Genomic DNA, 15,049 nt, shown 5'->3' on the forward strand with positions numbered 1-15,049 from the left:
TGACTGCTTGGACCCAAGATTCTCACTGCAAAAAGACCCCTCCACATAGGGAGAATTCTCCTACTGATGATTAGCCTGTTTCTCCTTCTAGCTCCACTGTGCCTTCTGGACAGCAGGGGAAAAGGACAAAGTGAAGTGCTAGTAACCTCTCCCTTGTCCCAGACCTACTGTGCATTTGGATTTTTCTAGAAGAAGCAAAACTATTACAGGGTGATGTGTTGGTAACCTCTCCGCTGTAGGATGCTGAACCACGATTGCTTCATGAAAGAAAGAACACTCGCTCCACCGAAATTGCCAAAGTCCAGGAATTCCTGACTAGAAAGGACGTTAAGAACTGACCCTGGTGAAGAAACAAAGAATTATACACTGGCAGGAAGAAATTTGTGGGACTCAAACTTGGGAATGTGGTATTGATTGGATTTTGGGGTTTATTCTACAGGCTGCACTCTGTGTTTTGGATAAATCCTTCAGCATGTATTGTCCTCCCTAATTGATTTTAAATGACAGGTACCAAAGGCACCTTATTGCCACTGCCCCTGCCATCTTCTCCATTATACTATTACCCTTGTAATACATCCAAATACAGAAAATGCCATCGATTTGATAAAACCAATGGCCAAGGCCTTCACACTTGAGTGATTTATTTAAAGATTGTTTGGAAAAGAATATTTTTAAAGTTCAGGATATCCCATATAAGCGAACAATTGAGTGGAGAATAAATGGATCAGTGGAAATAGAAATCTATGATATCACTACAAATGAACCCCAAGAATCTGTAATTGAAATTGATGGGTTCCATAGTGAAGTAGATATGGTGGCTGTTCCTGGAGTTTGAAATGTGTTACATGGAAGAAGCCCTTATTGTTATTTGGTCACCCAATTAGTGATTAATTAAACAAATATCCAAAGAGTTTGTTCTGCCACTGGAAATTTTACCTATATAGAAATTATTCCAGTGACTTATAATGTAACCTGTACCTTATTGCAATACACCCCTTCCTGTGCTATTAATGTTAATGCCTCTTGAAAGTACCTGAGGATTGTTAAATAACAGATGTGGTATAGTACTACACCAAAGAGAGATGTATTAGGATATCAATGGACTGTGAGTAATACAACACTAGGGACTGTTAAGGTTACATTGCCCTTATCCAGTTTCCAGATCACCTTTCCATACCCAAATTGCTCATAAGAGGCTGCCATTAGATTAGCACAATGGAGGGCCTGGGTTATTTCCTCTGGAAGAAGAGGTACTTAACCAGATCCCTATGGGATGGGGCCAGTAGTGCAGCAGCAGTTTGGAATATTTTAAGAACCAGGAACATGATGAGAAATTGGGCCAACTAGAAAAGGCCACTGGCCTTATTTCTGGAGCTCAGCTAACCCAAGTACAGGCTGGAGTTGTTGAGTTACATGTCATTTCCACCCTTAGTGCTATGACCCAGAAGTTGCTGACAGAGATGGTGTTGAATATCACTGAGGCTGGGAAGGCATTGCAGTGGGATCTAGCATGGTCGGAAATTCAGGATTTCTGGAATGACCAGCTAATGGCCATTCGGAGTGATCTTGAGCACCAGGCTTGGCCCACTGCCCTTACAGACACATCAGGAGTACCATCTGATCTGTGGCCATGGAGACTGCTGGAGACTTTCTGGGTGGAAGTGTGGACATTCACAGTGCTCCTTCCAAGCATTTGGACCGGTTAGGGGAGTGTGGGCTCCCACATACCGAATCCTACCGGGTCCATGGGGAGAATGCATGTGGGACTGGATGATTCACTGTGACATCTGGGAGATTAGACTACCTGGTATTCCCAATCGATTTTTACTCAGTACTCCTGGGATTACATCTGACATTTGAATGGGGTTAGGGAGTCAATGGACATTTTGGCTGTTAGAACCCCACACAGCTTCAGTGTATCCGTAAACTGAAGCCGGGGAAGCTGTCACTGTTCGCAACAACATTTGCTGGGAGGGTATGGAACAAGGAACGATCCTGCCAGGACACATATTTTTTCAAGCTAATGGTAGCTATGTGTATGCTAAAACCACCACATTGCAAGATATACATTTTAATCTCATTACCACTGCAGGCAATCATATTGTTTACTGGCCTGCAGATAGAATTTTGCAAGTAGCCCTAGGTTCCAGATACCCTTTAACTGGACCAGCTTAGTACCTGATCGATTTCAAAATTTGCTTTCAGTGTTACCAGAGGTTCAGAGAATCTCTGAAATACAAGGACAAATTCATGTGCTTCTCTCTATATATATGTCTCTCAAGGTGAAAAGAATGCCTTTTCTACAGCTTATAGAGCATCTACTTTATGTACTAAGTATGATGTATTGTGCTTTGTGACTAAAACTGTCCAACAACCCCACAATATTCTTACTATGGGAATGTTATTGCTTGTATTGCTATTAGTTATTTTAGGATTATGTTGCTGTTGTTGTAAAGGACGTACTAAAAGTAATACCTTTCATGTCCATGCTAATCATGCATTGTCATTACATCCAATCAAAGCCCCTAAGGTTGAAACATAAGACCTAGAATCTGAAATCCGTGGCTTAATGCAAATAGAGGTTTGAAATTATTTGTTGTCCTAGAAGTACAAAAGGGAGGAGTGTGGAAGTAGAGAAAAAACTGACAGGGATTTGGATAGGATCTTAATGCACGACAGTCTCTGTTAGCAAGAGTCAAGCTCGCTGTAACCCTACTAACGTGAGATTTGTAGAAGGAAGGATTGTGTGAGGCGAGTGGGAAAGAACTGTGTGAGAAGTTCTTGCGACCTTGTGTCGATAATGAGGAACGTAGACTGGTGTCTAAATAGAGGTGAGAAAAATAAGATATCAAGATGGCCTATATATAAACAAAATGCAGCTGTTGCTTATTATTATCTGTAACAAAAAGTATGAATGCTGCTGTAATTGTTTACCTGTAGAGAGACATGCCTAGGACTGGGGCAACCCTGTGTCCTAGGGCACTCCCTCCCTCTATACAGTTGTGAAGAGAAAATAAAGTATCTGACTTTGCTGAACCCAACCAAAAAGTGAGAACTAAGTTTTTCTCCGACAGCACCAAAGCTCTCTGGGGCTCTTCCCTGCTCCACAGGGACATCTCGCTCAATTAGCAGTGGGAAAGGGGAAAATCCCAAGGAGGCTCCTCCTCGCGCTCACAGGCATGACCCTGTATTCTCTCACAATCCTCAAGGGGAGACCTTGAGAAGGAGACTCACTGCAGCAAAGCCATTTCCCCCACCCTGCAGCCTCTTTACCTGCTCGTTATCATAGACTCTCTGTGAGATCACCACCTCCCAACCTCCTTTGACCAATCAGCCGAGGTCCTGTAAAAGGCTAGTGTGATGTCACTGCCCTGGCCAGCCCCTTTGCATGTTTGAGCCCCTCCTGCTGTGTCACACCCCCACCCCCACTCACTCAGTGTTAATTCTGGAGATCAAGCAAGCGGCACATGAAAACATCAGAGGCTGTTCAATGTGCCACACTTAGTTTTGCAGAGATTTGTAGACGTTAAGGCGAGAAGAGACCTTTGGATCATCCAATCATAGAATCATAGGACTGGAAGGGGCCCCAGGAGGTCGTTGAGTCCAGTCGCTTGCACTCAAGGCAAGAGTAAGTACTATATAGATCATCTCTGACAGGTGTTTGTCTAACCTGCTCTTAAAAATCTCCAATGATGGAGATTCCGCAACCTCCCTAAGCAATTTATTCCATTGCTTAACGACCCTGACTGTTAGGAAGCTTTTCCTAATGTCCAACCTAAACCTCCCTTGCTGCAATTTAAGCCCATTGGTTCTTGTCCTATCATCAGAGTTGAAGGAGAAAATGTTTTTTCCCTCCTCCTTGTAACAACCTTTTAGGTACTTGAAAACTGTTGTCATGTCCCCTCTCAGTCTTCTCTTCTTCAGACTAACCAAACCCAATTCTTTCAATCTTTCCTCATACATCATGTTTTCTAGACTTTAATCATTTTTGTTTCTCTTCTCTGGACTTTCTCCAATTTGTTCTCATCTTTCCAGAAATGTAGTGTCCAAAACGGTATACAATAATCCAGTTGAGGCCTAATCAGCGTGGAGTAGAGTGGAAGAATGACTTCTCGTGTCTTGATCTCAACACTCCTATTAATACATCCCAGAATAATGTTGGCTTCTTTTCAACAGCATTACATTGCTGACTCTTGTTCAGCTTGTGGTCCACTATGAGCCTTGGATCCTTTCCACAGTGCTCCTTCCTAGGCAGTCATTTCCCATTCCTCATGTGTGCAACTGATTGTTCCTTCCTACGTGGAGCACTTTGCATTTGTCCGTATTGAATTTCATCCTATTTACCTCAGACCATTTCTCCAGTTTGTCCAGATCATTTTGAATGTTCATCCTATCCTCCAAAGCACTTGCAACCCCTCCCAGCTTCGTATTATCTGAAACTTTGTAACGATACTCTCTATGCCACGATCTAAATCAGGGATGAAGATACTGAACAGAACCAGACCCAGAGCTGAGCATGGTGGGACCCCACTCGTTATGCCCTTCCGACCTGACTGTGAACCACTGATAACTACTCTGAGAACAATTTTCCAATTAGTTATGCACCCACCTTAGAGTAGCTCTATCTAGATTGTATTTCCCTAGTTTGTTAATGAGCAGGTCATGTGAGACTGCATCGAAAGCCTTACTAAAGTCTAGATATAGCATATCTGCCCCTTCCCCCCATCCACAAGGTGTGTTACCCAGTCAAAGAAAGCTACTGGGCTGGTTTGACACGATTTGTCCTCGATAAATCCATGCTGGCTATTGTTATCACCTTATTATCTTCTAGATGTTTTCAGACGAATTCCTTAATTCTTTGCTCCATTATCTTTCCTGGCACAGAAGTTCAGCTGACTGGTCTGTAACTGCCTGGCTTGTCTTTATTTCCCTATTTATAGATGGGAACTACATTTGCCCTTTACCAGTCTGCTGGAATCTCTCCCATCTTCCATGACTTTTCAACTATACTAACCAAAGTAAAACTAGCCCATTGGGTCTGTGAGCAGGTGAATCGCCTCCCTCGCCCAGCAGCTTCCCCAGGGCAATGACCCAATGCCTCCCCCTCGCCACAGGGACAGAGGCTGAAAGTCCATTGTACAAGAGTTCGCCGGGGCTCGACCCTCTGCAGGGCGGTGGAGAGCCACACAGGCTCACTACACCCAGTTGGTCTCAGGGGATTAGCCTGGTCATAGGGTCTCCCTTGGTAGCCCTTGCTGTCACTGGCAGAAATGCAATTAGCCCGGCCCTGGCTCAGGGCACGGAAACACCGCTAAGGCAGGGGCTCAGGCCCCCAAGCAGGGCTGAGCAGTAACAATTGTATTAAACTCAGGCCATAGGTTAGGATGGGACAGCAAACGCTGAGTCAGGAGCTCAGGCCCTCAGGCACGGCTGAGCAGTAACCAGAGGGTCCAGCCTCCTCTGGCCAGGGAGAGGGGATGTCTGCCATCTAGGAGTTGGGTGGCAGGGGGGACGCAGGCCCTCCCACTCTGCTGCATCCCAGCCTGGGGCCCTAGCAGCAGCCAAAGATCCCTGCACACAGAGAGAGACTGTTGAGCTCCTGGCTCCCAGCCTACTCTATAGGGCCAGCTGAGGCCTGATTGGGGCATGACCCAGCTGCGGCTGCTTCCTCAATCAGCCTAGTAGCTGCTTTCCCTGCCACAGGCCTCTCCCAGGGCTGTTTTAAGCCCTTCAGGGCAGGGGTGGGGTAAGCACCCCACTACAGTCCCGCTCCCCAACGTGCGTGCAGCTGCTTGGAGGGGGTTATTCTGGCAGACTCTCATGATGGGAGTTGTGGGTTCTGGCAAGCTGAGGTCAATGGATATTTTGGATTAAGGGATACGGAAGAATCAGGGCCCATTCCAGTTACGGGGTCAACCTGGGATGAGATTAAGAAGGAAATGGGGGCAGCATTAGGGGACCCGGAGGGATGCGGGGGGGGTGAGCCCATCCTCCCTGGTACATGGGGAGCAGAAGAAGGTTCTATGGGGACAGGACGCCTTCCAGGGAAGGGAGGCACTTCAGTCCACTTGTAAGGGGTTTAACGTAAATGGAGCGTTGTGGGAGACTGTCCATGGTCTTTCGGGTTTCATCCTGTTCCAGCAGCTTGAGAGCTGCTGAAGGATTGTGGATTGGAGTCGGAGGCGGTTAAGGAGAATTTGATACAACAGAGTTTGGAGTCAGAAGCAGTTAAGAGGCCTCCGTAAGACACAGGTGCTGGGGCTTGGTCCTAGGGGAGTGGAGACAAAAAAGTTCAAAGTGGAAAAACTGCTGAGTTTGCAGGAGCAGGTAAAAACCCCCACTCTGCTCCCAGAGCCAGGATAAATAACCTGGGGGTCAGGGTTCCAACCCTCCTGCTTGTGTGACGTTGCAGTTTACAGGATTTTATAAAAATACACTAATGAGTGAATAGAGTGTAACTGGAATATGCTTCATGCAAAAGGTCTCTTGTAAGGTATCATTACAAAGCTTCTAATCTCCATAGGTCTGACGAAGTGGGTATTCACCCACGAAAGCTTATGCTCCAATACATCTGTTAGACTATAAGGTGGCACAGGACTCTCTGTTGCAATCTGCTGAGTGTGATCATCCTATTTGTATAAATGTATCACTCTTGTATCTGAAAGTAGAAATCTGAACTATAACTCTGAGGACCTACTGCAATTATGCAAAGTGTGGACCATTAATGGTGCTTTGGAATCTTGATGACTCCCATTAACCAGGACAATTGACTGCAGATGGGTATGTTTGACCTGTATGTGTGTGTGCTGGCAAGTGGGCAATAAAGTCTTGGCCCTGGTCATAGTAACCAGGAATGTCTCCCCCCTGTGTTTGCATGTTCACAACACTATACTTTGGGGCTCCACCGGGACAGCAGGTAAGGGACGGCCCTGGGTGTCACAGACTCTGGTGAGGGAAGGATGCAGGAGGCTCCTGCACATTGGCAGGCCCTGTCTGGAGCTGTCTCCAAACTCCAGGGCTGCACATATGCCAGAAGCCCATCTCCCCTCTTGGGGTCAACCTGACGCCTTCACCCCCAGGACTGAGTCCTTCTCCAGCCCCCTTTCCTGAAGGGCTGTGACGTGGGCTCTGAGGGTTAAGAAAACTCTCCGTCTGTCCACCTGTCCCTGACCCCAGCAGCAATCTTTCCACTGCTTCATTTGTGCTGCCAGGTAAGGGGAAGACACTCTCCCACCCCCAGCCAGCCAGGTCATTTCCATCTTCACACACATGCATGTTCAGCCTGAAGGCTCCTTGGATTCAAATCCTTGCCTGCTACAGAGGCAGGGGTTGAATTTTGCCTTAAAGAGATACCGTCCTTTTCCACAAGTATGTCAAAAAGGATGTCCTTGTGAATCCCAACTCCCGCTCCCCCTGGGGATCAGCTGTGCCTGAGCCCAGCAGGGTAAAACAGGACATATGCCCTGGGGCCTGGAGGGAGAGCCTGTCTGCCACCACCCCATGTCCCCAAGGGGTTGGCTGTGGGACTGCTTTCCTCTGAAAGGGCAGCTGCACAGTTCACTCTGTGAGGCTGAGTTCCAGGCTGCTGGCCTGGGGGAGTGTTGGGGGCAGGGGCGGCTCTAGGCACCAGCAAAGCAAGCACCTGCTTGGGGAAGCCCATTTGCAGGGGTGGCAGGGATCCAGTCTGGGAGCTGAGCATCAACACGGGGCCCTCGGAGCTGTAGTTCCTTGGTTAGCTCCCTGCCTATGGAGCCAGCCCTGGAGCAGGGAAAGAAATACATTTCCCAGCATTCCCTTGGCCACTCCCAACTGTAAAGGAAGGAGGGGGACCTCATGCTGCAGCCAGCTGTGAGTGGAGAGTTGCACTGTGAAGGGTGGAGGTGCCATATTTTAACATTCAAAAAACAGGTCACTCCAGGTGGAGGGAGGGTAGCTCCACCCTGCCACCACCCACTCCCTCCCTGTTCCCCTAGCTGTCCCCCAGGACCCCACCCCCTATCTAAGTGCCGCTGCACATTGTCCCCTGATTGCCCCCTCCTGGAACCCCTGCCCCTAACTGCCTCCTGGGACCCAACCCCGTATCTAAGTGCCACTGGTCCTTGTCCCCTGATTGTCCCCTCCTGGGACCGTGCCCCTAACTGACCCCCAGGACCCCACCCCCTATCTAAGTGCCACTGCTCCTTGTCCCCAACTGCCCTCTCCTGGGACCCCTGCCCCTAGCTACCCCCCAGGACCCCACCCCCCTATGTAAGCGCCACTGCTCCTTGTCCCCTCATCGGCCCCTCCCAGGACCCCTGCCCCTAACTGCCCCCAGGACCCCACCCCCAATCTAAGCACTGCTGCTCCTTGTCCCCTATTGCCCCCTCCAAGGACCCCTGCCCCTAACTGCCCCCCAGGACCCTACCCCCATCTAAGCCTCCTTTCTCTTTGTCCCCAACTTCCCCTTCCTGAATCCCCCCCAACTTCCCCCTTAGGAGCCCACCCCCACGTGTCCCCTGACAAACCCCTGGGACTCCCATGCCTGTCCAACCACTGCCTGTCCCCTGACTGCCCCCCCCAAACTCCTGACCCATCTAACCCCCCCTTCTCCCTGCCCCTTGACTGCCCCCCCAGAACCCCCTACCCCTTCTCCAACCTCCCAGCCCCCTTACCATGCCACTCAGAGCAGTTGGTCTGGCTCTGCTCAGCGCCAGACACGCTGCAGCATATGTGCTGCCATACTCTCCCGCAGAGCCCACAGCACCCCCACACTCACATGCCCAGCACCTGCCTTCCAGATTTCAACCTCAAAATTCAGGAGTGCTCAAGTTCAGTTTGGGCAGCTGGTACTTCATTTCTCCAAAATCAAATATACTGATCCACTGAAACTTGCTGAGAAAAAGCAGGATAAATTTGAGCAAGAAATGCTTCGCAGTGGTTATTAGGACTGGAATTGCTATTTTCAACAGCCATTGCCTTTTGTTTGTTTGTTTGTTTGATTAAAAGGAAGACAGTGATACTGCATTGGCAAATTCCCCATAGAAGGAAAGAGTGGAACAAAAGAATAATAAAGGCACTTCAACTTTTCCTCATTTCTGGAGGACAGTCTTATAATATGCATCCAGATTCCACCAATCACAGATGCTGAAAATTGTTTCCCTTTACTGCAGCTCTGTAACCATATGGGAACCAATCCTGTCTGTGTTTTGTGCACATCCAAAATTCCTGCTGAATGACCCACCCTGGGAGCGAGTTACCAGTGACCCAGGGCTGCGGCAGAAGGAGGGTGTAGGCGGTGGTGGTGGGGGAGCCCAGGGCTGGGGCGGCAGGAGGTGTGTGTGGGGGGGGAGCCCAGGGCTGGGGTAGCAGGGGGTGCGGCGAGGAGCCCAGGGCTGGGATGGGGGGCAGCCAACATTTTTTTTGCTTTGGGTGGCAAAAAAGCTAGAGCCTGCCCTGGTTGGGGGCAGGTCGAGGTTGAGTCAGCCCCTCTGGGTGGGGCGTTCATCCCCAAGTGACCAGCGTGAGGATGTTCCTGTGCTAACAACATGACTTCCCCACGGTGCTGCTGGACACACTCACCTGCGGAGAGGGTTGCTCAGGGCTTTGGTTTCTCCCACTGGAACTTTCCTAAACATTTTCCATCTTCTTCAAAAGGCCTTTCCCTGTTTTCCTTCCTGGGACCTCCTCTAAGCCACCATCCCTGGTGCTCTCTAGGTCCAGGTCTATGCTTTCCTCACCTGCACAACTCCGGCTGTGAATAATTGAAACAGCTTGTTCAGTGAGAGCTGCCTCTTCGACCACTTTGTCTCTGAGGGCAGTGGGCAGGCTGCCTTCTGCTGCACGGCAGGAGTTCATCTTCGCACCCCCCTTTGCTGCTGGAGACATGCGGCTTGTCTCTACTGCTGGGGTGTCAGAGAGACTTTCTCTATCTCTCCTAGTAGCTTCTGGATTTCCCCTCTTCTCCCTGTGATCTCAACACAAAGATGCATTTTGGCTGCGGGTGACCACATCCACACCCTTAGCCACAAAAAAAATAATTCCCAATAAGCATGTCAGCGGGGAAGTCGTCCACCACCCCCACTTGTCAATCAATTTGTAAACCATCATCTTCTGTGTGCACCATGGCTAAAGGGACAAAACTCCTAGATCGTCGTCTTAACACAAGCTCTGCCATTGCGCCAGGCAACGGGTCAGATTTGGAAACACACTCGACTTAACCAGAGAATTTGCGTCCCTGTATCTTTCCATCTCGGGCCTACTCTGTCATTGATTTACCAGCTGTAATAGGCTTCATCTCTAGCTCTGCAGAGCCAACCCTCTCCAAACCTTTCAAGTAATCCTCAGGTGCTTCCGGGGTTTCTGTGCTGAGGACAGTGAATGAATGTGAACTGCCTGAGGCTTGTTTTTTCTCAGCTCAGGGCCCTGATTTCTCTGGTGCTCTGGGTAGTTCCACCAATGACACTTCCTCAGGCTCTTCCTTGACAGGAGATTTGTAATGGGAATTACTAGGAGAGGAATGATCCTGGGGAGGTCAGTGCCTAGCCTCCCAACTCTGCTCCTTTGGCTTTGTTTAAGGAACAGATTGAAGATAAAAGCATTGCACTCAATACGTTCAGTGTCCATACAATCTCTGTGCACACTGGATTTAGACTCATAGGCTCATAGAAGTTAAGGTCAGAAGGGACCATTATGATCATCTAGTCCGACCTCCTGCACAAAGCAGGGCACAGAATCCTACCCATCCACTTCTATAACAAACCCCTAACCTATGTCTGAGTTATTGAAGTCTTCAAATTGTGGTTTGAAGACCTCAAGCTGCAGAGAAGTGCAGTGGAAGTGACTCATGCCCCACGCTGCAGAGGAAGGCGAAAAACCTCCAGGGCCTCTTCCAATCTGCCCTGGTGGAAACTTCCTTCCCGACCCCAAATATGACGATCTGCTAAACCCTGAACATGTGGGCAAGACTCACCAGCCAGCACTCAGGAAAGAACTCTCTGCAGTAACTCGGATCCCATCCCGTCTAACATCCCATCACAGACCACTGGGCATACTTTACTTGCTGATAATCAAAGATCAGTTGCCAAAATTAATTGCCAAAATTTGGCTGTCCCATCATACCATCCCTTCCATAAACTTGTCAAGCTTAGTCTTAAAGCCAGATATGTCTTTTGCCCCCACTACTCCCCTTGGAAGGCTGTTCCAGAACTTCACTCCTCTAATGGTTAGAAACCTTCATCTAATTTCAAGTCTAATCTTCCTAGGGTCCATTTTATATCCATTTGTTCTTGTGTCCACATTGGTACTAAGCTTAAATAATTCCTCTCCCTCCCTAATATTAATCCCTCTGATAGATTTATGAAGAGCAAGCATATCCCCGCTCAACCTTCTTTTGGTTAGGCTAAACAAGCCAAGCTCTTTGAGTCTCCTTTCATAAGACAGGTTTTCCATTCCTTTAATCATTCTAGTAGCCCGTCTCTGAACCTGTTCCAGTTTGAATTCATTCTTCTTAAACGTGGGAGACCAGAACTGCACACAGTATTCCAGATGAGGGCTCACCAGTGCCTTATATAACGGTACTAACACCTCCTTATCTTTGCTGGAAATACCTCGCTTGATGCATCCTAAAACTGCATTAGCTTTTTTAATGGCCATATCACATTGGCGGCTCATAGTCATCCTGTGATCAACCAATACTCCAAGGTCCATCTCCTCCTCTGTTGCTTCCAACTGATGTGTCCCCAATTTATAACTAAAATTCTTATTATTAATCCCTAAATGCATGACCTTGCACTTTTCACTATTACATTTCATCCTGTTACTATTACTCCAGTTTACAAGGTCATCCAGATCTTCCTGTATGATATCCCGGTCCTTCTCTGTGTTAGCAATATCTCCCAGCTTTGTGTCATTCACAAACTTTATTAGCACATTCCCACTTTTTTTGCCAAGGTCGGTAATAAAAAGTTTAAATAAGATTGGTCCGAAAACTAATCCCTGAGGAACTCCACTAGTAACCTCCTTCCAGCCTGACAGTTCACCCTTCAGTACGACACTTTGTAGTCTCCCCTTTCACCAGTTCCTTATCCACCTTTCAATTTTCATATTGATCCCCATCTTTTCCAGTTTAATAATTCCCCTGTGGAACCATGCCAAATGCCTTAATGAAATCGAGGTAAATTAGATCTATTGCATTTCCTTTGTCTAAATAATCTGTTACCTTCTCAAAGAAGGAGATCAGGTTGGTTTGGCATGATCTATCTTTTGTAAAACCATGTTGCAATTTGTCCCAATTACCATTGACCTCAATGTCCTTAACTAGTTTCTCCTTCAAAATTTTTTCCAAGACCTTACATACTACAGATGTCAAACTAACAGGCCTATAGTTACTCGGATCACTTTTTTCCCCTTTCTTAAAAATAGGAACTATGTTGGCAATTCTCCAGACATACTGTACAACCCCTGAGTTTACTGATTCATTAAAAATTCTTGCTAGTGGGCTTGCAATTTCATGTGCCAGTTCCTTTTATATTCTTGGATGAAGATTGTCCGGGCCCTCCGATTTTGTCCCATTAAGCTGGTCAAGTTTGGCTTCTACCTCAGATGTGGTAATATCTAGCTCCATATCCTCATTCCCATTTGTCATCCTTCCATTATCCCTAAGCTCCTCATTAGCCTTATTAAAACTGATGCAAAGTATTTATTTAGATATTGGGCCATGCCTAGGTTATCCTTAACCTCCATTCCATCCTCAGTGTTTAGCGGTCCCACTTCTTTTTTCTTGGTTTTCTTCTTATTTATATGGCTATAGAACCTTTTACTGTTGGTTTTAATTCCCTTTGAAAGGTCCAACTCTATGTGGCTTTTAGCCTTTCTCACTTTATCTCTACATGTTCTGACCTGCAGCTTCGACTTAAAGTAATTCCAGGCCTCTTCCGCATTTAGATCCACAAGTTCTTCAGTCCCAATCCACTTCCCTAACTAATTTCCTTAATTCTTTAAAGTTAGCCTTTTTGAAGTCAAAAACCCTAGTCCCAGATCTATTTTTGTTTATCCTTCCATCTAGTTTGAACTGAATTAGCTCATGATCACTCGAACCAAGGTTGTCCCCTACAACCATTTCTTCTATGAGGTCCTCACTACTCACCAAAACCAAATCTAAAATGGCATCCCCTCTTGTTGGTTCTTCAACTACTTGGTGAAGAAATCCATCAGCTATCACATCCAGAAAAATCTGAGCCCTATTACTGTTACTAGCACTTGTCCTGCAGTCTATATCTGGGAAGTTAAAGTCTCCCATGATCACACAATTCCCATTAGTGTTTACTTCATTAAAAACATTAAAGAGGTCTCCATCCATGTCCAAATCAGATCCCAGTGGTCTGTAGCACACCCCAAGCACTATCTCAGGGGAGGCTCTAGTAGCTTTCTTTCCCAGTGTGATTTTTGCCCAGACAGACTCTGTCTTATCCATTCCATCACTTCTTATTTCTTTACAGTTAACCTCATCATTGATATACAATGCTACTCCACCACCTTTGCCTTTACTTCTGTCTTTCCTAAACAGCACATAGCCTTCAATACCGGTACTCCAGTCATGACTACTATTCCACCATGTTTCTGTTATCCCTATAATATCCGGTTTCACTTCCTGCACCAGTAGCTCTAGTTCCTCCATTTTGTTACCTAGGCTCCTCGCATTAGTGTACAGACATCTTAATTTTTGCCATTTGGCTTCACTGACATTCTTTACCCGGTTAGGCACAGACATTCTACTACCAGCAGCACCTATTAAACTGGTATCTACACTACCCTTCCTCCTTAAGTCAATTCTTCTGTCCATGGCTGTATCCCCTTTTACTTTGTTTTCTTCCCTCTCAAGGTTAAATTCCGGCGTGGAGATTACCTGGACATCTCCCAGCCATCTCCCCCAAATTCCTAGTTTAAAGCTCTCTTAATCAGTTGGGTGAGCCTCCATCCTAGAAGTCTATTTCCCTCCTTATTCAGGTGAAGTCCATCCCGATAGAACAGTCTTCTGTCCATAAATGCTTCCCAGTGGCCGTACATCCCAAAGCCCTCCTTATAGCACCACTGCCTGAGCCATCTGTTGATCGCCATAATCTTGTCACACCTTTGTTGCCCTTCTCTAGGAACCGGCAGAATCCCACTGAAGATCACCTGAGCCTCGATTTCCTTAGGCGTCTTCCCCAGTCTGGCATAGTCTCCCTTGATACGTTCCAGCAAGAATCTAGCCATATCATTCGTTCCCACATGAAGGACAATCAATGGATTCTTTCCCGCTCCCGTTAGGATCCTTTTCAGCCTCAGGTCCACATCCCGTATCTTAGCACCCGGCAGACAGCACACCCTTCTGTTCTCCGCATTAAATCTAGTTACAGGCCTGTCTATTCTTCTCAGTAAAGAGTCCCCAATCACATAGACTTGCCTTTTCCTGGTGACAGTGAGATTCTCCGGTTTATCCCCTGCACCCACTGGCTGCAAGTCCTCTCGATTCCTATTCACCCTTGCAGTCCTCCGCAACCCTTCCCGTATCCTCCTGGGGCTTATATTTGGTGTTGTCTCCATTGACTCCTCCCCTCTTCCTGTAGGACTAGCAGCTCTTCTCTTTTTCCTTGCCCTCACTCCTTCAGCGACCACCTGCTGTGCTCCTTCTTCATTTCCCAACTCTGCAAACCTGTTCCTGAGTTCTATTTCTCCTTCACTGGCCCGTCTTTTCCTCTGCCTGGTTCTCTTAGTCACATGCTTCCACCGTCCACTTTCCTCACTCAGCAGTCTCTCCTCTGAATTCTTTGGTCCTGCTTCCATCTGCAGGTCTGAGCTTATCCCTTCAGCCTCCTCATGTCTTTGCTCCATCATCTGCTCGAACCCCCTTCTAAACTCGACCAGAGTTTCCACCTGCCTCTCCAGTCCTCGGATCTTTTCTTGCATCAGCTCTATCAGGTGGCACTTCATGCAGACAAAGCTCTTTTCAGGTACCCTCTCCAGGATCATGTACATGCCGCAGCTTCCACATCCAGTCACTCTCATTGTGTCTTTCACTGCTGCTTCTGTA

Source organism: Gopherus flavomarginatus, chromosome 18, assembly GCF_025201925.1.
Source record: "Gopherus flavomarginatus isolate rGopFla2 chromosome 18, rGopFla2.mat.asm, whole genome shotgun sequence".
NCBI classification, from domain to species: domain Eukaryota; kingdom Metazoa; phylum Chordata; order Testudines; family Testudinidae; genus Gopherus; species Gopherus flavomarginatus.